Genomic DNA, 24,128 nt, shown 5'->3' with positions numbered 1-24,128 from the left:
AAAAAAACTCCTTTCCTAAGGAGTTTTCCTTTTCCTTTCTCAATGATAATTGGAACAATGATTTTTAAATGCAGGTTGAAGTGCACATATAATAGGATACTTCAACAGAAAGGATCTCATAGTCAATGGATTGTGGCATCTATTACTCAAGAATAATTTCAGAACAAGCCGTTATGGTTTGTCAAGTTATATGATAGAATATATAAGCATTTGATCAAAATAAATGTTTTCCATTAGCTACTTTTAATATATCATATTTTTACTATGTATACGTAAGAAATAACAAATTTAAATGGTTCTAAATTCCTTTATATATGCTATTGTAATATTATAGCAAATATAAGAACTTCTTAGTTCTCTTGTAAATTGAAAGCAATAAGGCAATGTCATTAGATGCCCCCCTCCCCCGAGAAAAACTAATTATAAAACATGGTTCTAGTAGGGAGTTATAAGGTCATCTATGTGGGTCTCCTGCTTCTAGATAGAGCCAAATATGAATGATGCAAGTTGTAAGACCACACAAGTCTTAGAACACACATACAGACATCAGTACTGGGAACATTTCCCTTACCCATGGAAGGCAACTAAACCCACTGTCGTTGCACTGCTACTGTGCTGGTTTTAATATGGGATGTTTGAGAAAGTGACATCAGAAGGTAAATGGAATTAGGAGTCTCTGCTCTTTGTACTGTACAGATGACTTTTCCAAGTATCAGCTGACTGGCAAATGTCTTCTCCTGCCAAGAACCAACACAAACCTCCTACTACACCAACAGGGAAAGGGAGGGGCCATTCATGAAAGATAAATTTGCAAGATTACGCATTAGGGAGGCATGGACCTTTATTCCAGCATTGCCTGGACATTTATAACTCTTCACAGGATACCAAATTTATAGAGCTTATACATAACTCATAAAAGAATCTTATTTGGAAGCTAACAACAGGCAATTGCTTTTGCACAGATGGGCAGTTCTCTGCAGGTGCAGTAAAATTCCCAGTGGGATTAAAATAGAGACACTATACTCTGGAGAAAGGCAGCATGGAACAGGTTTGGTATCCACCAAATCTGTATCCAAATATCAGCTGTTTATCTCTCTATACTGGGGAAGTTTCTGAGAGTCCCTGACTTTTAACCTCCTTGCCCATAAATCTGGATGACTTGACAGTTAGCAAGAAAACACACGTAAAGTACATACCTGAATGCCTGACAGTACAGGCACTCAGAAAAGGTTAGCCCCTCATATTTCCTTGCTTGGGTATTGTTTGTTTGATTTTGAGACAGTAGCGTGTCTCTTTGTCACCCAGGGTAGCATGTAGTGGCACCCAGGATAGCGTGTAGTGGCACAATCATAGCTCTCTGCAGCCTCAACTCCTAGGCTCAAACAATCCTCCTGCTTCAGCCTCCTGAGTAGCAGGGACTACAGGTGTGTGCCACCACACTCAGCTAATTTTTTTCTCATAGAGATGTGGTCTTGCTATGTTTCCCAGACTGGTCTTGAATTCCTGAGCCCAAACAATTCTCCCACTTCAGCCTCCCTAAGTGCTGAGATTACAGATATGGGCCACTACACTTGGCCTATGTGTTTGTTTAAAACTTAGCAATTGTATGAAGTGCCTAATTTTTCAACAGTTTGGCTTTTGTTTTCACAATAAAGTAATAAGTTTTAAACAAGTCTATGAGGATCATGTGAGAAGAAGCTGAATAAAAGACCTAACCAACATTCGATACAGAAGTTCTGGTTCTTCAAGAAGCCACCCCTCCAAGATGCCCCCAGAGACTCACTCCTGAACTCAGAATTGAAGGACAAGAGAATGTCTCCTTCAAATTCAAATTCAACTATTTGAATTAACCAGTTTCCTTTTCTCTTCAGAAGTTCTCCTTAAAGGGAAGAGTGGAGAAAGCCAACAGATCAAACTCCTGGGGGAAAAGAGATCAGACTGTATCAAAGACAGCAGGAGTCTGAGTCCTAGTCCATACTTGCCAGATCTGTGTGATCTCAGGAAAGACACTAAATTTCCCAAATTGGCTTTTTCATATTCAAAATAAGAATATCATTAAGTCTACTTTGGAGGGATTGGTACTCGTTGGTCAGTTACTGTACCCAATCTAACACATTCCTTGAGGGCTCAGTAAGCAATAATAACCAAAGTTTACAGAGGCTTGCGATGTGTCTGATAATATGCTTGGGAGTTTAAATTCATTAACTCATTTATTCATCAATTCAACAAATACTTATCAAGTACCCATGCTATGCCAAATGCTGTGCTAGGCTCTCAGAATTCACTGGTGAACAGAGTAGACAGGATCTGTACCTACTTTATATCCAGGAGATGGTCTAATGGGGGGGAGAAACATATTTCACTGATAATTGCACTAATAAATAATTTGCTGACCATTATGATGAGTTTTCTCTCATGATATATCGGAAATCATGTAAGTGAGTCAAAGGAGTTAAGAATTGGCATATAAGCTAAACCTTTGGTTAGAGATAACACTGGCAAGGTAAGGAAAAAAGGAAGCTATCCCAGAACCTGTGAGATTTCAATGTCCAGGAGGGAAGTAGCTCTGTGCATATGAGACACAAAAAGAAATCCGGTGTGACTGGAGCATGGGGAACAAGAGGAAAGAACCTGAGATGAAGCAGGAACACATACTAGTCTCTACCCTCAATGCAGCAGGCAGCAGGGAGAGGGCTTCAGTAAGGGAAGGAAAGATCTGATTAGATTCTGAAGATAATCACTCTGGATGGTGGATGAGGACAAAAGCAGTTTAACCATTCCAGGCAGGAGCTGAGGGTCGCTTAGGAGTAACTGTGAACAGCAGAGGTGCTCAAAGGCCACAGCATATGAGATGTAACAGACCTTATTATTTTAATGTCAGCAAATAAATTGAACACCATAGGTGAGTTAAGCACTATACCAGATCCTAAGGTCTAGTGGAGAAGACCACTAAAGGTAATTATAGCAATAAATATGTAACTAATAACTGGGATTTAGGCCAAAAGGAGGATGAAAAAAAGAGAATAAGGGAAAATTGCGGAGTTAAGGTTTAGTGATTAGAAATTCACATACCCTCATCACTCTATGAAGTTTTATTATGAATTAATAAATGATCATTAGAAGCAACCTGTGGTGGTTAATCGTGTGTGTCAACTTGATTAGGCTATGGTGCCCAGTTGTTTGGTCAAAAACCAGTCTCCATGTTGCTGTGAAGGTGTTTTCTAGATCTCATTAACATTTAAAAGATCTGAGTAAAGGTAAATATTTAAATGAGTAGACTTTGAGTAGAGAACATGGCCCTCCATGATTAAGTAGGCCTTAATCAGGTTGGAGTCCCAGAGTAAAGACAAGTTTTCCAGAGAAGAAGGAGTTCTCTTCCACACTACAACATAGAAATGATTCCTCAGTTTCCAGTCTGTTACCCTGCAGAATTCAGACTCCAGAATATAACATTGACTCTTACCCAACTTTCACATTAACTCTTCTCTGAATTGCCAGTCTACCAACCTTCCCTACAAATAGAATTGTTGCTAGCACCCACAATCAAGTGAACGAGCTTTCTAAAATCTCTCTCTCACACACACATATATGTGCTATGTAACGTGTACATATTTTATACACAGCTGTCTATTTCATAATATGTATCATCTTGGCTGCTGTGTCCCTATGTGATCTTTAGCACTGTGCCACAGAGGAAGTGGAAAGATATGAGTGCTAATTAGCACTCTACAGCCCCCTGAATGGGTAACTGCAATTCTGAATACTCAGCAAAAGAAAAAAGGAAGCCATCATGAACTACAGACTCAGGACAAGCTCATCCTGGGAGGGTGCAGAGCGCAGCGTGTTCTCCCTCTCTCCCACCCCCACCTCTACCTTCTAGTTTCTTCCATTCTCGTCTGCATTTCAGGCCCTAAAGATAATGGTTTCTATCGTTAAGTTTTTTTTTTTAATTTTGCCATCACTTGGGCAATGGCATAGAATCTCAAAACTGGCAGAGGAAAGGCATTGGACCAATCATTGTATCTTTGAACCGAATGAATGAATTCATTGATGAAAAGCATTACCAGAAGAAATCCAAAGTTAACCTGACCACTTGATCCCACCTTGAGCCAAAACCCCTTTTCAAAGATGTATTATAATATTACTAAATTATAATATTGTATATTGTTTATATATTAATACATATAATATGCATTTAATATTTCTGGAAATAAGATCCTTTAAATAGATTTCCAAAAAATAATGTTCACTGGTGAATCTGGCAGTTCAATTTAAAGTCAATTTGTCATGATAGTAGTTATAGAAAGTCAGGTTATGAACCTGGGAAAGTCAACACATCACAAAAAATCCTTGTCAGAGAGCCACTATTTATTTTACCCCAAAGTATTTTCAAATGTCTGATATAAAATTTTATGTTTGATAATGGAATATTCCAAACTGCAGTTAATCTGAGTATGAATACCAGTTTAATCTTAACAGGCCTAGCATCTGTTATGGGTTAATATGAAAATGTAGGGCTGTACATTATTCATTGTCTTTTGGACAAATACGTATCACATACTGATTATGTATGAGACACTAATTGCTGAAAATATAACAACTAATGAAAAGACACAAAGAGTCCCTTCCTACATGAAGTTTCCATTATATTTTCTTTTCTTGCTGAGCGTGCCAAATTCAGAGTAGGAGCTGAGATATGAGAAGTGTGCATTTTGTACATTTGTTCATGAAAACACTCCCAAAGCTGATAGAAATATATGGCAAACTGGTCCTTTAACAGTCACCTTTAGTCCATACAGATTTATATCATACAGGGTTCCAGAACAATGAAACAACTTATCTCATAGAAAATTTGGAGACTAAAGAAAACCTTTCTTCAACCACAAGTTCTTAAGCCAACCGCAAGTTCATAAAGTTCTTTCTCCCTTAAGGGGAAAAAAATATCCTAGATACGGAGAAATCATTAAAATCCTTGCCTATTTTGAGAGAAAAAGAAATCTGAGCTGTTCAATCTTGTCTAAATGGCAAGGAATACAAGAACTTCTTTCAGCTGATATTTAAAAGTAAATCTTCCAGTGAAGAAAGAACTTCGGAGAGAGAAGAGAAAAGAAGAGCACTGAGGAAGAAATGAGGAAAGAAAATGAGAAGCAGAAGAGATGAAAAAGTGGGGGGAGTGAAAGCAAAGGTACCAAGGAGTTCCTCAGAAGGGAGGCTGGAGGCGGAGTCCGCAGCTGGTGAGAGAGCCCACTTCTCCCTCCCGCAGCACATGCCAGCACAGATCTGTGGGCACCTACAGAGAGCTGCCTGCTCTAAAATAGAAGATCCCCGAGTTAGCCATGAAACAGGGGGGCCCAAGTTAGCTTTGGGAGGTGGGCAATCAAAGCTGACTAAGAAAGGGGAAAGGTGACCAGCAATATTTTGTTTTATGAAACTTAACCCGAGTCTGTGGTTAGGGCCATTCTTTATTCATTCAACATATACTATTAAGCCACCTTTCCTAAATTAGGGAGCTCTTGCATGACAAACATTCCACCAAATATAACTATATATTGTGATCCCTGAAAAATTAAAAGACTTCAACTGATAATTCAATAGATTCTCCTGCCCAGAAATATCACCTCTCAAATGTGTTTGACAAACAAAAGGTTGAGATTTTCCAGTTTCAAATTTACCCAGGCTTTTGAGCTATTGATGAAAATTGGCCTTGAAATAAATCCCTGTCTTATCATGTACATAGATGGTTTTAACGGGATTGTACATCACTTCAAAATAGGTCATTGAGAGCTATTTTATAAAATAACCTTGGTGCTGTGCTTGAGCCCATTTTTGCATGACAGAATTTACTCCGGTCTTTCAGTAAAAAGTGCATATTCCATGACTGGCACCCAACAGTGTTATATGATAGTCTGGATTGTACTTCATTCTAAAGTAACATTCGTCACTGTCAATATCTCACCAATAATCTTTATAAACCTTAAAGTGTTTTGTAAACTATAAAATATGCATCATGGAATGCACTGCAAGAGCACTTTTGAATTGTTATTTTACGACCACAATCAGACTCACAATTACAGAAGAGATCATTATCCTATCACGGCACCTTCGTGGTTCAAAACTCAGGTAGCAATTCCATGCATTTGATGAAAGGAGTTCAATAGTCAGAATGTATGGAAATTTCATGTGCTAGATGCATTTTGTTAAAGAATGCTCATTTAAATTGGAAAAACAGAGATGCACTTGTCGAGGGTTGATGGTCCTCAGACACTCACACGGGCCTTCTGACAGCCCCAGATCGTGTAAAGTAGCCTCAGATGAGAGCAGATTGCTGCCTCTTTCTCGGACCAGCCTGCTGTCCTTGATCAAAAATTACCTTCACTGCCTGTCATGTTGTTAGCGGTTAAAACTTACCATTTAAATTGTAAGCTGCAAACTCTAAACGGAACTGCATGTGTGATCTTTGTCACCTCATTTTCATGAATGGAAAAGAATATTCTGACACAAAAATTACATACTTAATTCTAGCTCACCTTCTCTGCTGACCTCCATCCCACACTGCCTTGGGTTTATTTCCTCATCCATCAGTGGGTCAAAGTAATTTCTGCCGTATTCATTTCCTGTGGAAAGTACATGAGGTAAGGGTCAGTGATTATTAGAAGCACATGAACCAAAATGTTAATTTTGAAATCGACACCAGCACAGAAGGACCGTTTTAGCTCTTTTATAAGCTTAATTTTTGTACAAGTCTTCCAGGCCTCCCTTTTTTGTAATTATCATCTTGCAAAAGGTCAGAAAAGGTAATTCAAGAAACAAGTTCATGCTATCTTTCTGTTGCTAAAAAGTTAATGAAAAAATTATGAAATGTAGACTTTAGAATAATAATAAAAACTTCAGTCAAACTATTTTTAGGACATACTCTAAAATGGATGTAGTTGGATTATAATGAGGTATGGGGTTCACTGATGACTGTATTTACTCACTAATATTTCACTAAGCATATCATTTTGTTGTAGCCCAAATTCCAATACTAACTCAGCAGTGTCTTAATTATGAGAAACTATTGTAAAATTTCCATGCTGATAGTTGAATGAAAAGGAAAAAGAGGAAAAGAAAGGGAGGAAAAATGGAAGGGAAGGAGGGAGAAAAGGAAGGACGAGAGACGCTTATTTGTAAGTATTTTTTAATGTCAACTTAAGTTTTGTGACGGAAAAGTACACATGGTTCAGTCAGAAAATTATTCAATACAATTCAACAATTTCAACAGCACACCCCCAAATTTCTCACTTCACATTTCCCACTTATTCTGTCCTCATCTCCATAACCAAACCCTAGCATTGAGTATGACTTTGTAACGGAGAAAGGTCTGCTATCAATTTTCCAAATCTAGTTTCATACTTCCTGCAGACTGAAATGTAAATGTCTGTTGCTAGTAATTTGCACTCAGCAACATATAACCTACTCTGACCATCATTCAAGTTGCCTCAAACACTGCAAAACAAATAAAGCATGATAGAGTAAAAACAATAATTTTCGAAGTATGGATCACAGAGAAGGGTTAATACATATCAGGTATACTGTGATATTCCATAGTATATTTATTTCAGGATCAAAAGTAATCCAAAAAGCAGCTCCTTTTCTAAGGCTAAATGAAATTTTGACGTGAATCTAGGTTTAATTTCTATTTCTGGGCCAATGCATTTTTGCTGTCAGTCTCTTTTCTATCCTTGTAGTAAGTACAAAAAGTGAAACTCTGCTTTACCTTGAGGTTTCAATAAAGAAAAAATAAATGAGTTCCATTTTTGTTACTTTATCTGTCAACAACTACTACCCTGTTTCCCCGAAAATAAGACAGTGTCTTATTTTAAGGTGTGCTCCCAAAGATGTGCTAGGTCTTATTTTCAGGGTACGTCTTATCTTTCCTGTGAGTAGGTCTTATTTTTGGAGGATGTCTTATTTTCGGGAAAACAGGGTAGATTGGTATGAATCTTGGCCATATGTAAAGTCTTATGTACTGCAGTAACAGCCATTTTTCCTCGTTCACTGGAATTGTTGTTTCCTCTTCCACAAAGTACTATGATGCTCTAAGCACACTCTCTCATAGTTGGCAAAAAATAACCAATATTAGAGCAAAGATGGTAGCATGTTCCTCATTTATTGCCATATCAGCATCGATCAGCTACTGGCTCCCATAGCACGGAAGATGCCCTAGCCTAACACAGAACTCAAGTTCTTCGCTCACTGTAATAATTGATTAGTAACTAAGACAAGATGTTTTTAACCAGAATGCTGGAGAAGTGTGTTTGGGTTTTAGATTCTTGAGCCATTTTCATTTTGGCTGTCAGTTGAGATGCTGTCAGCTGTGTGGGAAGGACATTTGCCTGTTGGGAGTCTTCCAAGCTGCTAAGTCCCCTTTCGTCAGAGTGCAGTGTTTCCACACACAACAGGGAGAAGGATCCCTGTAAGATCTATGCAAATGGCTCCTTCTGCATTCGAGGCGGGTGGTGAACACACGGTTCAATTATAAAGGCCACTTCTCCCTGATTCCTTTTGTGATCCCATTCTGGGATACCCACATGGCATTTTACAAGGTAAGAATTCTGAGGTCTCTCGACACTTTCAGTACTGATTGCCTTAAATATCCTCAAGTTCTACCTGATATTAAATCTTCATAGAATTTATATATTTTATAATTTGTATACATTTTATATTTTATATTCTATTACGGATTGTTTTACAAATACGGCATGATGCTTGTCTGTTGTCTGTCTCCGCTATAAGAGTACCAGCTCCGTGAGGGCAGAGACATTACCTGGCCACTCACCGCACACCCTCAGCACCCACAACAGTGTCTGCACACAGAGATGATCACAACAGACTCTCAATTCCTTAATTGAATAAATCTCTCTTGGCAACCTATTGTACAGTAATGCCCTAATCCTTTCATTGGCCAGAGTTCTTTCTTGATTAAGTGAGAGACAAGCTATCACCTTTCATTCCTCACTTCCTTTCTGTTCCCTCTTCCCTCTCTCCTCTTTTACAACCCCTGCCTTTTCTTTTTGAGTGTCTTCTAGGAACCAAGCACTATGTCTGGATTTAAAAAAAAAGAACAGAAAAAGAAACCTGCCTCCAGCACAGGCGAGAACAAGGAAGTCACACACACACAACCTGAGACAGTTAATGTTATGGTGCCGGAGGGAATCTGCTTGGCCATGTGGAAGCATCCAACCCTACTGGGGGCTGCAAGGAATCCTTCCTGGAGGAAATGCCACTTGAATGAAGCTTTTGAAACATGATTATGAATTAGTCAAGTCAAAAATACTTGACTGAAGGAGAGATTTCTGACTGAGGGAGAAGACTGGGAAAAGGAGAAAAGACACAAAGGCATAAAGGGATGTCCCATAATTTTTCTCAGCCTCCCTTAAGTAACAATTTAATAAAGCTAATACTACTGTAATCCAGACTTCTTCACTAGCCCAGAATCAAGTTTAACTGGTGCGTTCGCTCAAATTATCAGTACATTGTGGCACTGTATCATGTTATGGCATCCCATGTCCAGTCATTCATTCAATTGATGCTTACCAAGTACTTATTATAGGACCATACCGGTTAAACAAAACACTCAAAAATCTCCCTTCTCACAGAGCTTACAGTCTGTAAGTGGAAGAATAAGCACAGTAAATATGTGCGTTTTATAGTTTCCTAGATGGTGGTGAGTGATGTGGGGGAACATAGAGCCAGGTAAAGGGTGATCAGATTCCCCCAGAGAGGTGGGGGCTACATCTTGTACATGTGCCTTTGTTTCAAACAAAGGATGCCCCCCAGGATTAAGACACCATGCTCACAAGACAATTGCGATGGTGACTTTCTCATGTGTTTATTATTATTAATTATTCATAACTTATTATTTTGCAAATTGGTTGTTATAACATAAACCTGCCTATGAATCAAGTAAGGACACAATGCCAAATATTAAAATAATTATTTCTTTCTATTGGCATTCCTTGCATCAGTAAGCCAGCAATTTGAACACAGCAGGCAGAGTTTGGGGATGACGAAGCACAGGGAAACTGTTATAAAGTTGGAAACAATGAACTTCATCTTGGCACTAGCTCCTTGTGCTCACATTTCATTGGTTGGTATCGGGATTTAATAAAGTGGGATGATTTAGGATAGGGTGTATACTACGTATTACCAGAAGTTAAAACGCTAATAGAATAAATTCCTTAAAGTGTTCTAATCAGAGTATGCTTTTGGATATATCTAAAATCATCTCACAGGAAAATGAACAGACCCACTGAGAAATTCAAAGTAGGGCATTTAGCAATACAAACACAATAGGTTTTAAAATGGCTGATATTTAACTCTTGGTGATTTTCAGAAAAATAATATGACAATCACATGGGCATATATATATGCACACATACGCAGATGTATGGTTCTACATAAACGCAATTAGACATGATACACAAACCAAAAAATTGGTAAATCGATCTTGTCAATACTCTTGGTACTTGGTTTTTGCTTCCAGCTCCCTGGCACTAGCTACTTCATGTTTAGAATCAACATCAGTTAATGCAATTCTTCTGCATTTTTTTTTTTTTAATGAATGGGGGAGAAAAACACAGCACTTGCCTTCTGCCCTTCCACACGTATCAAGTTTTCCTATCATTTAACTCAGAGCAGCATAGAACATAATCAGAGGTTTTACTTAAATTACACTTCACGTGAACTTTGGTCAGGGAACCCTCCAGTGGTCACCCATGCAGTTCCTCGGAGGCCATAAGAGTGAGAATGAAATTGCCCACCAGGGGAAGGTTAGTACAAATCATCAGAGTCTGGCCTCAACGAGGCAATCACTTCCTTTGAAATCAGCTACATTAGTTAGAGAGGAAGAAAAGCTGAATGCAACTCCCTGTTCCTCAGGAGGTTTTTAGTGGCCCCATTTTCGTCCTTTTCTTCTAAATCCACCTGCTTGAGCTCAGCTTTTTTATCACTAATCACCATGTTTTCGATAATGTTCTATAAACTAAGTAAACACCTGTAAACTAAATAACAAAACAATGTATATTCTATAATTACAGCCATGCACTAAATTTTTACAAAAGAGGATATTTTCCTGAACATTGTTCTTTGTAAAGGAATGAGCCTAGAAAACAAAAATGAAATTTGATTCCCATGAACTTTACAAATAAATGTGGGGAAACATCACATTTTTCATACTTTGATAATCTAATACAAATCTCTCCAGTTTAAATATCCATGGAACCAGATCATTTACATAAATACATTAAATATAAATGTGGAAATCTGGGGACTGCACTAGATCGAACAGGGGGAACTATGTCAGACCTAAACATTCTGCGCCACACTAAATCCCTTCCAATGCAATTTTCATAGTGTTAATTTTCAAATATTTTTAAATGAAAAGTAAATCAAAATGTAAGAATTCTTAATATGCTACAAAATAGTTATCATAAATTAAGTCTTCATTATACTAAATATCAAAACAAAAATAAGAAATCCAAACAAACAAACAAAATAATCTACAGACAAAAACACAAACTGTGACTTGGACGTCCACTATCGACATTATTACACAACATTCTCTTGGAAATCTTGGCCAAAGCAGTTAGGACAAAAATAAGACAAAAAATAGGAAAAACATGTGCTAAAGTTACTGCAAAAAATTATGTGTCATACAATTTTTATTTGAAGAAAATGTGATTCTATGCCATGAAAACGTAAGAAATTTGACAGAAAAACGTTCAGTGGCAAGAAGATATTATTTGAATAATATCTTGGTAAGCAGCTAGATAATCATAAAGAATTGTTAACTTTTCTAAATACCAACAGTAGAAAATATAGTGACTAAATAGCAAACCAAAACCCATGATAAAGCTTCATATAACCCTCAATAATTAATGAGACTTTTATAGGAATCCACGGGTGAGCATCAAAATCATTAAACTCACCTGAAAACTCAAACTGACAGGCCTGTGGATAGCAAGAGTTAAAAATAGGAAGTTGAAGACAGAGAAATTTGCTACTATTTTCCTTTTCTTCTTTCTGGAAAGGCTAATCTATGACAATTGTTCTGCTGCTAACACAATATTCAAGAATCGGTACTATGTTGGACAAATTAACTTTCTCAGCTTCTTGTTCTCACTTCCTTTCCAAATCTTGTGGGTATTTGAGATATCAGTGATTCTAAAATCTAAATAGGATAACCGTAGAAGTTTGCTAACAAGTTCTAATTAATTGAGCCATATTCTTTCTTCCCCTAAGGCCCTCCCTGGTGGTAAATTAGGAGGCACTTTCACTTGCAAACCTCTAGAGTGCTGTTGAGTGCATAATTGCCTCAGGGCTTATCCTGTCATACCCTAAGGCATTCACCATCCTGAGCTCTCTGGCCCTAGAATCCTGGAAGAGTTGAAGCATGTCCCAAAGTACCCAACTCCTAAACAGGAAGATGCTTCTGGGACTTAAATAATTGTGGTAATTCAAAGGTTAAGTATAAATATATTGGTCTCTTTCCTCCATATTTAAAAGTTCCCGAAAGTCATATCGGAGTGGGTTTTCTTTCCTGCCTGGCAATATTATATGTAAATAAATTGATGGTATACAGTTTGAAATATTGCCTTTCAAAATAGGACGAGCCTGCCATTAGCTATCAGTCATCTCTCTAATCTTTCTGTGTGTCTTCATGAATTTAACGGTCTGTCTTCCTCATGGGTCTAAGATTCTTTATAGGTAAGTGTTCACTCAGGTAAAAATGCTTTTCATTACACTGAAGCACACTTTGATATGAAAAGCATATAAAGAGATCGCTAGATTTAATTTAGATAAAATTAGTAATCTTTTCTCTAAAAAATCTGATGATTTATAAACAACCTATCTCAAGAAGCTAAGAGTTCAGGACTTCCTTTAAAAAAAAAAAATAGGGTTCTTGGTCAATGAATCCTATGAAGGCTTAGGAAATCTTATTTTTCTATTAAATTCATTGTTACAGAAAACATAAAGTGTCATATCAGAGATTAAGGACTAATCTAAAATTATTCTAAGAGCATAAAATACTACACATAAAAAGCATATGCTAAAAGTATGAAAGACTAGACAGGGTAGCTCAATCTTGTAATCCCAACACTTTGGGAGGCTGAGTCAGGAGAGTTGCTGGAGACCAGGAGTTCAAGGCCAGCCTGGGCAACAAAGTAAAATCCCATTTTTATGATTTTTTCTTTCTTTCTTTCTTTCTTTTTTTTTTTGTTAGCTTAGCAAGGTGGTGCACTCTGGAATCTCAGGTAGTTAGGAGGCTGAGGTGGGAGGATCACTTGAGCCCAGGAGTCAGAGGCTGCAATGAGATATGATCATGCCAGTGCACTCTAGCCTGGGCAAAAGGGTGAGATTCTGTCTCTAAAAAAAAAAAAAATAGTAAATTCATAAAAAAATCTTTCTAGTAATATTTTTCATAAAATGACAATGCAAATATTATTAAACTCCAGTTAAAATGGTAGCCTAATGAAGTTTGAAATTTATATGGAATTTCATTGCTAATGAAGCTTCTTAATCTGGTAGCCAAAAAATCATTTTACAAATTTTACCTAACATTTAAGCAGATGTCAGTGAACCATTCGTCAACCTGTCCTACCACTAAAATAGTCACCATATCACTAATGCATCAGAACCCAAAGTTTTTCTCTCAGTTTTCTTCCCTAGGTGTCTATGTTTATGTTAGGAAAGTCTGTGGAAGACTTCTATCTTCTAAAATCAGTTATACGATCTGCAGTTCTAGCATTGCTATGATTCCAAGATTCTCAAGCATCCTCTTTATCATCGAGTAGATCCCTGTGCTCACATTTTTATTCTTTATTTTTTATTTTTTGCACATTTTTACTTTAAAGGTATATAAATTTTGCTGACATATAAAGTCAAAGTTTAAATGTATGACTCCTTCTGTCATCAATGAACTGGAATAATAAAGTAATATCCCTGAATGTTACAGTTATTCTTGTAAAAATTCTTTCTTCAAGCAAGTACCTATGACAGATTTTACAAAACATTTTTTTGCAAAGTCCTACACTGAAGCCTTTACTAACATCAATATGAAGAGAAGATACAAAAAACAACTATGCTTCAGAGTCAATCAGGTGTTATCAAGGGCATCAATTTTAGCATTAACAGTAACTGAAAAGGACAACGCATATAATCATTCTGCCGATTTCCTGAGCAAATCTGTCTGATTACCTGGGGGCAGGTAGTTCCTTTGAGAAAAAAATAAAGTCTTCCAATTCTGTTGACATTCTCAAAATTCAAATATTTGATTGAAATCCTCTTTCCTCAACTGAGCAGTGTTTTAGAATTCTCTTGTTCCATTAAAAAAAAAAAAAAGGACAGGAAAGGGAACTTAAATTGATTTGTATAAAATGACCAAATATTTTATTTTGTTTATTTATTTTAATTTTTTGAGACAGAATCTCACTATGTCACCCTGGGTAGAGTGCTATGGCATCACAGCTCACAGCAACCTCAAACTCTTGGGCTTAAGCAATTCTCTTGCCTCAGCCTCCCACATAGCTGGGGCTACAGGTGCCCACCACAATGCCTGGCCATTTTTTGGTTGTAGTTGTCATTGTTGTTTGGCAGGCCCGGGCTGGGTTTGAACCCACCAGCTCCAGTGTATGTGGCTGGCACCCTAGCTACTGAGCTACAGGCGCCTAGCCAAGATGACCAGATATTGTACACATGTAATATTTACATAAAATATTTCGGTGTTTCATCAGAAAGGATTTTTTCCTGGGGATTTATTTTTAGCCTTCCAAATCAATGAAAGAGATTCAAATCACTTAGGAGCCAAATCGTATCTAAAGACACAAATCCAGGTCAGTTCAATAAACCTAAAGCAAATCAGTTCCCTGCATATTTTCGTTTTCTTAATAGTAGTTGAAATTTCCTAAAGCAAAAAATATCTTTTAAGTGTTCCATAAATTTTATATAACATCTATTTTCCATCTTAAGGGAAAAACAGCTATAAATGAGAACAATGTAAACAGTTTCATATAATATCACTTCTGAAATAATCTAGGCTATGTGCACTATGGGGAAAAACAATTCTCATCACATATTTGCTCAGATGATTTGAATTATGCACTTAATGTAAGTGTTTATATGTTATTTTTATTACAAATTTTTGCACATGTGTATTTCTGATGGCCACAGCAGTCTGAAGACAAATGTAGGGTCACAATTGTAGCCCTAATCTAGGATTCCTGTACTTTAAGCACAACTGGAACGGCTTTCCAATTCTTAAATCAAATTTCCCCTCATCCTTCTGGAAGGTTCTAAAGCTTTCTATCACATACACTGAGAGTTCATTCCTCTCTGCCTCCTTGGGACAGCTGCCATTTTTTTTTGTTTACTGTTCAGCTTTCTGCATCACTGCCTGCTGTGAATTATGTGCTGGCAGGGATGGCTCTTCAAGCCACAAATGTCTTCACATCCATCTTGACACCACTGGTGACATCTCTGATCCACAAAGCTATGTGAAAACCACTTCCCATTAGTTCTGGAGCTGCTTCCGGAGCCACCTCGAGTCACTGCTGTGGCCTCTCACATTGATTCCTGCTGGTTTCCCTGGTAGGCCAAGCTGTTTCTCTCTAATATACTCCCTGATTATGATCAGACCTGGAAATCACACCTCCACCCATCCCATGCTCCATCAGTAATGCCAAGTGAAGGGGTCCTGTGTGGGACATCTCTACCCCACTCCTCCCACCACATGTTCCTCCTTGTTACAGAGCAGCAGGTAGAGCTACTGATGTCCCCTCAACTGATGGAGATCTCCAGGTTTTACTCCAAGCTCCTCTCCCTAAGTCCCAGGAACAAATGCCTGAGGATTAGACCATAGGACAATATGATCAACAAACATTGTACTGTAATCAAAACTAGCTTTCCTCTCTGGCCCTGAGTATTGGCATGAGATCAAGCTTGTGTACCTGACTGTCTCTTTCCTTGGAATTAGTCTCTTCCCAGGAGGCATTTCAATCTTTCTTAAAATGAAAATGCAACAAAAGAACCAGTCAAATGATGGCTAAAGAGAGCTTAGTGAAGTTGGGATGTAATATGGAATTTCACTGATACAGTACAGTTTCATAATCTGATGGCCAAAAAGAACCTTTAAAAAAAAATTACTAATATTTAGACAGAACTAAGTTTTAAAAAAAAGCATTTTCTGTTGAACTGCTAGGATACTGACCACATCATTGATGTTCAGAAAACCTAAATTTCTTAGTTTTTTTTTTTTTTTTTTCCTTCACTAAAAGCCTGTGCTTATTTCAGGCCATTTTTAATCCACAAATCCTCAGATATGGTCATGTCTAAACTGAACATAGCTTAACTTAATCAACCAAATTTGAGTCTCAATTATACTATTATGGTACATGTATACACACACATGCACACATATTTCATGTTTTGCCCACACATCTAGAAACACTCACTCAAATAAATGCCATTTATAAAATAGATGTAATTTTGTTATATGAGAAAACATTGCTTTCTTGAGAGTGCTAGATTAACCTGAATCAATCAGCTATAATCCTAACATATATCTCATCTATTGCACTTCATTGTATTATGTTTTGCAGATACCACATTTTTCAGAGATTGAAGTCTTGCAGCGACCCTGTAATAGGTCTATCAGCATCATTCCCCACCACCATGTGCTCACTTCATAGCTTTGTGTCATAATTTGGTAATTCTTACAATATTTGGATCTGTATTATTATTAGATCTTCTATGGTGATCTGTAATAAGTGATCTTTGATGTTATTATTGTAATTATTTGGGGACACCATAAATTTCACTCTTATAAGGTAACAAATTTAGACAGTAAACGTTTATATTCTGACTGTTCCACCAACAGGCCATTCCTCAACTGCCTCCCTCTCCTCAGGCCTCCCTGTTTCCTGAGACAACATTAAAATAAGGCCTATTAATAACCCTACAATGACCTTTAAATGTTCCGGAGAAAGGAAGAGTCACACATCTCTCTCCTTAAACCAAAAGTTAGAAATTATAAAACTTAGTGAGGAAGACATGTCAAAAGCCAAGATAGGCCAACAGCTAATCCTCTTATACCAGTTAGTCAACTTGCCAATATAAAGTTCTCAAAGAAAATTAAAAGAGCTACTCCAGGGTGGTGCCTGTGGCTCAGTGAGTAGGGTGCCAGTCACATATACTGAGGGTGGCAGGTTTGAACCAGCCCTGGCCAAACTGCAACAAAAAATAGCCGGGTGTTATGGTGGGTGCCTATAGTCCCAGCTACATGGGAGGCTGAGGCAAGAGAATTGGTTAAGCCCGAGAGCTGGAGGTTGCTGTGAGCTGTGGCATCATAGCACTCTACTGAGGGTCACAAAGTGAGACTCTGTCGATAAATAAATAAATAAATAAATAAGCTACTCCAGTGTACACAAGAATGATTAGAATGCAAAACAGGTTTACTGATGATATGGAGAAAGTCTAAGCAGATAGAAAAGCCAAAAAGCCACAACATTCCCTTAACTCAAAGCCTAATCCAGACCAAAGTCTTAACTCTTTTCCATTCTGTAAAGACTAGGAGAAGTGAGGAAACTTCAGAAGACAAGTCTGAGGGTAGTAGAGGTTGGTTCATGAGGTTTAAAGAAAGAGGCCATGGATAAGCTACTGGAGTAGCTTATTTGTTTATTTATAGATAGAGTCTCACTTTGTCACCCTCAGTAGAGTGCTGTGGTGTCACAGCTCCCAGCAACCTCCAGCTCTTGGGCTTAGGCAATTCTCTTGCCTCAGCCTCCCATGTAGCTGGGACTATAGGTTCCTACCATAACACCCAGCAATCTTTTGTTGCAGTTTGGCCAGGGCTGATTCGAACGTGCCATAACACAAAATTTCAAGATGAAGTAGAAAGTGCTGATGTACAAGGTGCAGCAAGTCATCCAGAAGATCTAACTAAGATTACAGATAAAGTGGCTACACTAAACAAAATATTTTCCATGTAAATAAGCAGCTTTTCTATTGGAAGAAGATGCTATCTAGGACTGTCATAGCTAGAGAGAAATCAATGCTTGGCTCCAAAGCTTTAAGACACGGGCTGGCTCCCTTGTTAGGGGCTAATGTAGATGGCTGGTGTCTTGAAGTTGAAAGCAGTGCTCATGTACCATTCTGAAAACTTTAGGGTCCTTAAGAAATATGACAGTTCTGGTCTATGCAAGCTTTATACACAAAACAAAGATATCTGGATAACACCACATCTTTTTTTTTTTTTTTTTTTTTTGTAGAGACAGAGTCTCACTTTATGGCCCTCGGTAGAGTGCCGTGGCCTCACACAGCTCACAGCAACCTCCAATTCCTGGGCTTAAGCGATTCTCTTGCCTCAGCCTCCCGAGTAGCTGGGACTACAGGCGCCCGCCACAACGCCCGGCTATTTTTTGCAGTTTGGCCGGGGCCAGGTTTGAACCCACCACCCTCGGCATATGGGGCTGGCGCCTTACTGACTGAGCCACAGGCGCCGCCCAACACCACATCTTTTTACAACTTATTTTACTGAATATTTTAAGCCTTCTGTTGAGACCCACTGCTGAGAAAAAAAAAAAAAGATTCCTTTCAAAATATTACTGCTCATTGACAATGCACCTGGCTACCCACAAGGAAGGATCCTGGCTACCCACATGGAGATGTATACCAAGATAAATGTTTTTTTTTTTTTATACTTACTAACAATATCCATCTATATCCCATGAATCAAGGAATAATTTTAACGTTCAAGTCTTATTATTTCAGAAATACATTTTGTAAGGCTATAGGTATCATAGATAGTTTTTTCTCTGATGGATCTGGAAAAAAGTTAATTGAAAATTTTCTGGAAATGATTTACCGCTCTAAGTGCCATTAAGAACACTTGTAATTCATGGGAAGAAGCCAAAATATCAGATTTAATAGGAGTTTGGAAGAAGTTGATTTCAATTCTCATGGGTGACTTTAAGGGGTTCAAAACTTCAGCAGGGGAAGTAACTGCAAATGTTATGGAAATAGCAAAAGAAGTGGAATTAGAAGTGGAGCCTGAAAAATGACTACATTGCTACAATTTCATGATTAAATTTGAACAACTGAAGAGTTACTTTCTATGGATGAGTAAGAAAGGGGATTTCTTGAGATGGGATATTCTCCTGGTGAAGATACTATGAACATTGTTGAAATGGCAACAGATTTTAATACTGCACAAACTTACTTCACAAAGCAAAATTGAGGTTTAAAAAGATTGACTCCAATTTTGAAAGAAGTTCTACTGTGGTAAAATGCTATCAAACATTATCACAGAGTAATCTTTCATGGAAAGAAAAGTAAACAAATGCAGCACACTTCATTATTGTCTTATTTTAAGAAATTGCCACTACCAACCCATGGTTGTATCACCCTAATCAGTCAGCAGCCATCAACATTGAGTCAAAACCCTCCTTCCACTAGCAAAATGATTATGGCTTGCTGAAGGCTTAGATGGGCATTAGCATTTTTAGTAATATGGTAGTTTCTAATCAAGGTATGTGTATTAGTTTTAGACCTACTGCTATTTATACTTAATAGACTACAGTATAATGTAAATATAACTCCTGTGACTATTGCAATATTTTCTTTATTGCAGTGGTCTGGAACCAAACCTGCAATATCTGTGGGGTATACTAGTAGTCACCATTAATTTAGCTTTGCTGACATAATGTATTTCTTCATTTCTGTTCCATTTACTTTTACATTTCTCATATATAATATAGTGCCTGGAAAATAAAAATATTCAGTAAATATGCTTTTCAAGGACCAAGGAAGAAATACAGAGATACATAAAGCGTTTCTAGTATTTTATATATAACTCCTCAGCAAAACACTGTACAAATTATTTTACATCCTACTATTCATGCATATACCATTGCTATTTTCATTTAAGTTGCACTGACATCATTAACAACAAGATATGATCAGTAAATAACCCAAGACATATGGATCATGGGGGACATTTATCAGATTTTTTTCTGTCTTACTTGTTTTTTGCTATCTTGCATCCATTTCCCCTCCCTAATAGCATCACAATTTCCTAGTCCCATTGCGAATAGTCTTAATGGGCCAGTGACTCCAGATTTCTCTCTCTAACTATAGAAGCCAAGAAGACTCTGTGGAACCTGCTTCTCCTACTTGATAAAGCCAGGAGGCGAGCAAGTGACAGATGCATAGCCAATCAAACTCTCTCCCCTAGGACTCTGAATTTTGAGTAAGTAAAGCAAGGATGGAAAGAACATTTGGCAATTACTCATCAAAGAGCAATAGCTGTATCAGAACCAGAATGCTCCTGCAATGATACAGTTACGCTGTTTCCAACTTTCTATACCTCCAGGCACCTTGGCTTCTGTTTGTTCTCACCATCAATTCTTGGAGCCCACAAAATCCTCCCATTTAAATTAGTCAGAGATGGTTTCTATTGTTTACCACCAAGGAACTCTAAGTGATATATGTCAACACAAGTCATAAGCATCCTAACAGCCATTCTGCATCCTTAGAAGATGACACTACCATGTGATGTCTGGCAAAGGAGCACAGCAACAAGTGTAACCCGCAACTCCCAGGAGAAAATGGGGAAAAGACAATTATGCTCATTTTCTTCCTTCTATGTGTATTAGTCTTGAAATAATCTCAGAAAGTATTGTAACAGAAATTAAAAGGGAAAAACTTCCCAAGTGCAATTAAATCACTCAACCATTAGTTTAACTGACCTACTAGCCAATTCTATAATTATTTCTATTTCTTCCTATCTAAAGTCTTTCCATAGCCCCTTCTTGCGTCTACCCCACATTTTGTTTTACTGACATTTAGAATTCAGGGATTGGGTCCCATTTTTGGTGCCACCTTATTATATATTCAGAGTATTAAAGATGCCCTTTCTACTCACCCAGCCCTCAGGACTTGTTAAGCTGGGAACCTAGGCCAAGGCACGCTCGCTCTCTCTCGCTCTCTCTCTTTCTCTCTCTCTCCCTGTGTGTCCTCTCTCTGTGAAATTTTCAGTACCCTGCTGTGGTTTCTCTAGACTTCTCCCTTACAATTGCTTTAATTTGGAACTTTCCATTCTTATTAGGCGAATCATCATCAGGCCAGGGTACAGCGGGCAGGGGGCACAGAGGATGAGCTGAGACACTGGGATCAGGAAAGCAGGGCACATATGTGAAGCACAGAATCTGGGCAAGATGGACCAAGGATACAGAGACCTAAATAACCACATATATGAAATTCCCCTGGGAATTTGTAAAATAGGGTGCCTAATGCTTTTGCTAATTTTCTGTCTATATATGCAAAGCCAATGGGAGTTGACAGAAGAGTGTGAAGTAGCGTCTGGCAGACTTTAGTCCAAAGGGAGAGGGTGAAGGTGGAGCAGGCTCAGGGGACATAGCAACAGCAGAAAGGAGAGACTGAGAGCTCTGTCTGTCCTGTTCTGTTTCCCATTCACGTCTTGCAGAAAGGGCTGATACCAACTCATATTGTCATCTCTGCTACATATTTCATTTTGCCAGGGAGATCATCTAGATGAATGAGCTTCTTAAAGATACCCTAGGGCGGCGCCTGTGGCTCAGTGAGTAGGGCGCTGGCCCCATATACCGAGGGTGGTGGGTTCAAACCCAGCCCTGGCCAAACTCCAACAAAAAAATAGCTGGGCGTTGTGATGGGTGCCTGTAGTCCCAGCTGCTCAGGAGGCTGAGGCAAGAAAATCACGTAAGCCCAAGAGCTGGAGGTTACTGTGAGCCGTGTGATGCCACGGCACTCTACCGAGGGCAGTAAAATGAGACTCTTGTCTCTACAAAAAAAAAAAAAAGATACCCTAACACTGGAGTGCACAGGTGAACCTGGAATGCATGAAGACCTGCCAAGTGATCTTGAAATCACACCACCAATCACTATCTTGAAATAGTTATTTATTTTGCCTATTCCTAAAGATTTGTGTGTGCTTACTTTAATTATTTTTCTACTATACTAAGAAATTCAATTCATCATAAATTTGAAATCTTTTTTATCCATGATTTGGCTTTATAAAATCCTACTTGTAGACATTGGCTTCATAATTTAAATTGCTATTTATCAAATAATTTTACATTTCCTTGAGATAATTTGGATAATGTAGGGTTGGAATTCTGCCTCATATAATGCCTTCCTTCAAAAAGCATCTTGAAGGGGAAATGTATTGACATTTACTTGTAAAATGATAATTTGCACAAACTGTAATAATACTGTGGAGAAAATACGTAACTACTCTGTTTTGTCTAAATAATGTTGGCAGTTAATATATAAATGTTCTTTGTAAAATTGTATTAAGAAGAAACATTATGTTCAATAATATCTAGCAGTTTCTAAATTCACATATTTCAAATATTCTTCCTTGCTCACAGACCATAAAATTGCACACCTCTCATTTGCAATTAAATTTTTTGCAAGTTCTCTCTGAGGGGACAGGGAAGGGTAGAATGCATCAGATGTATTTTGTTTTTAATTGGCTACATTCCAGAATGGAGATGGTATAAACCCTTTCTATGTCAATGATGGGCTGGATTTGTAAGAATGATAGATCATTCCTGGATTTTTCCTTCAAAGCTCCTTCTCTGTGGTTCCTCCCACAATGCTCTACTTTGGGGTTATAAAGCTTCTCTGTCCCCATTTTCTAGAACCAAATCAACTATCAAGTATGAAAATTACTCCCTTCCATGCCTGTTCTCATTTCTAAGACAGGGACTACATCTCTAGCAGTTTGTCTAGGGAACACTTGAAATGGAGCTAATTGACACAGAAGTTTGCATACAGTGTCCTAGACACACTGAATTTCAAATATTTTGCACCAAAAAAAGGAAAACATCTCAATTTTTATATAGATGATAAGTTGAAACAGTAACAGTAAACATGGTTTAAATAAAGTATAGTATAAAATTAATTCACCTGTTCCTTTTTAATCTTGTTAAGAGGTTATTAGAAAATTTAAAATTACATATATGGCTCCTATTGTATTTCTTTTAGATAGTGTTTGCCTAATATTTACTTATATCCTAACACTTATCACAGATGCCTTCCTTTTTATAACCTCATTTTACTCTCTCTCCAGCACCTGTTGTACCATGTGTGATTATTATTATTATTCTCCAACCCTCATTGTGAGTTTCAAAGAGCTGAATCATCAAAATTTATTTTAAAATTTGAGGTTTTCACAAAGACTTCTTAGTCTTTTTTTTTTTTGTCAAGTAATGAGAATTCTTATTGAAGAATTTTAAATAGCTCTGTTGAATATAAATTTTAAAGAAGGCCTGTTCCATCCTATATTTTGGATAATGTACACATCTTTCTCCTCAGGATCTAACTATGAAATAGCCTAGCCTAATAAATAAGACTACTTTCCCATAAAGGGAACCAAAGATCTAAAAACTGCTTTGGACTGATGACACTAGAAGTTATCTTCTGAGTCAATAGTTAACTCTGACTAAGAAGCCAGATGGATGAAGAGGCTCTAACTCTCTCTTCATAGTCCTGAGTACTCACCAACCTTGCCAGCATCCTCCCTCCCAATCTATGGGTTGCATATGGAGATCTGATCAAGCTCTTGGCTTTTACTTCTGAATACTCCATGAACCCACTTTAGATGTTATGCTGATATTCCTTCACGATACCCTGTCCCTTCTTCTGCTGACATCTCCCATAAGCCAGAGAGAAGTCATGTTGCAGAATGGTGACATACATAGACCACAGAGTCTGTCAAGTCTTGGTTTAAATATCTTTTTTTTTTTTTTTTGTGATTTTTGGCTGGGGCTGGGTTTGAACCCACCACCTCCGGCATATGGGACCAGCGCCCTACTCCTTGAGCCACAGGCACCACCTTGGTTTAAATATCTTATTCTACCATTCATTTTTATGATAGATTTCTAGATTCCCTTATCTATAAACTAAGGAAAGACTTTGGATTTTACCTCACAAATGCAAATAATAGAACCTACTCACATGTACCCTCAAATTAACCCATAATAAAAAATAAGTATGCACATACTTATAAAATGTACATGGCGTAGAGTGTACTAGTGTGCAACTGGAGT

The 24,128-nt window shown here is 37.8% G+C and overlaps 1 pseudogene; it reads right to left on the bottom strand.

The window, feature by feature from the left end:
• Nucleotides 1-24,128, bottom strand: part of LOC128594742 (uncharacterized) — a 223,602-nt pseudogene that overhangs the window by 173,888 nt on the left and 25,586 nt on the right.

This window comes from Nycticebus coucang, chromosome 9, assembly GCF_027406575.1.
Source record: "Nycticebus coucang isolate mNycCou1 chromosome 9, mNycCou1.pri, whole genome shotgun sequence".
NCBI lineage: Eukaryota > Metazoa > Chordata > Mammalia > Primates > Lorisidae > Nycticebus > Nycticebus coucang.
This window is presented reverse-complemented; position numbering and strand designations above follow the sequence as displayed.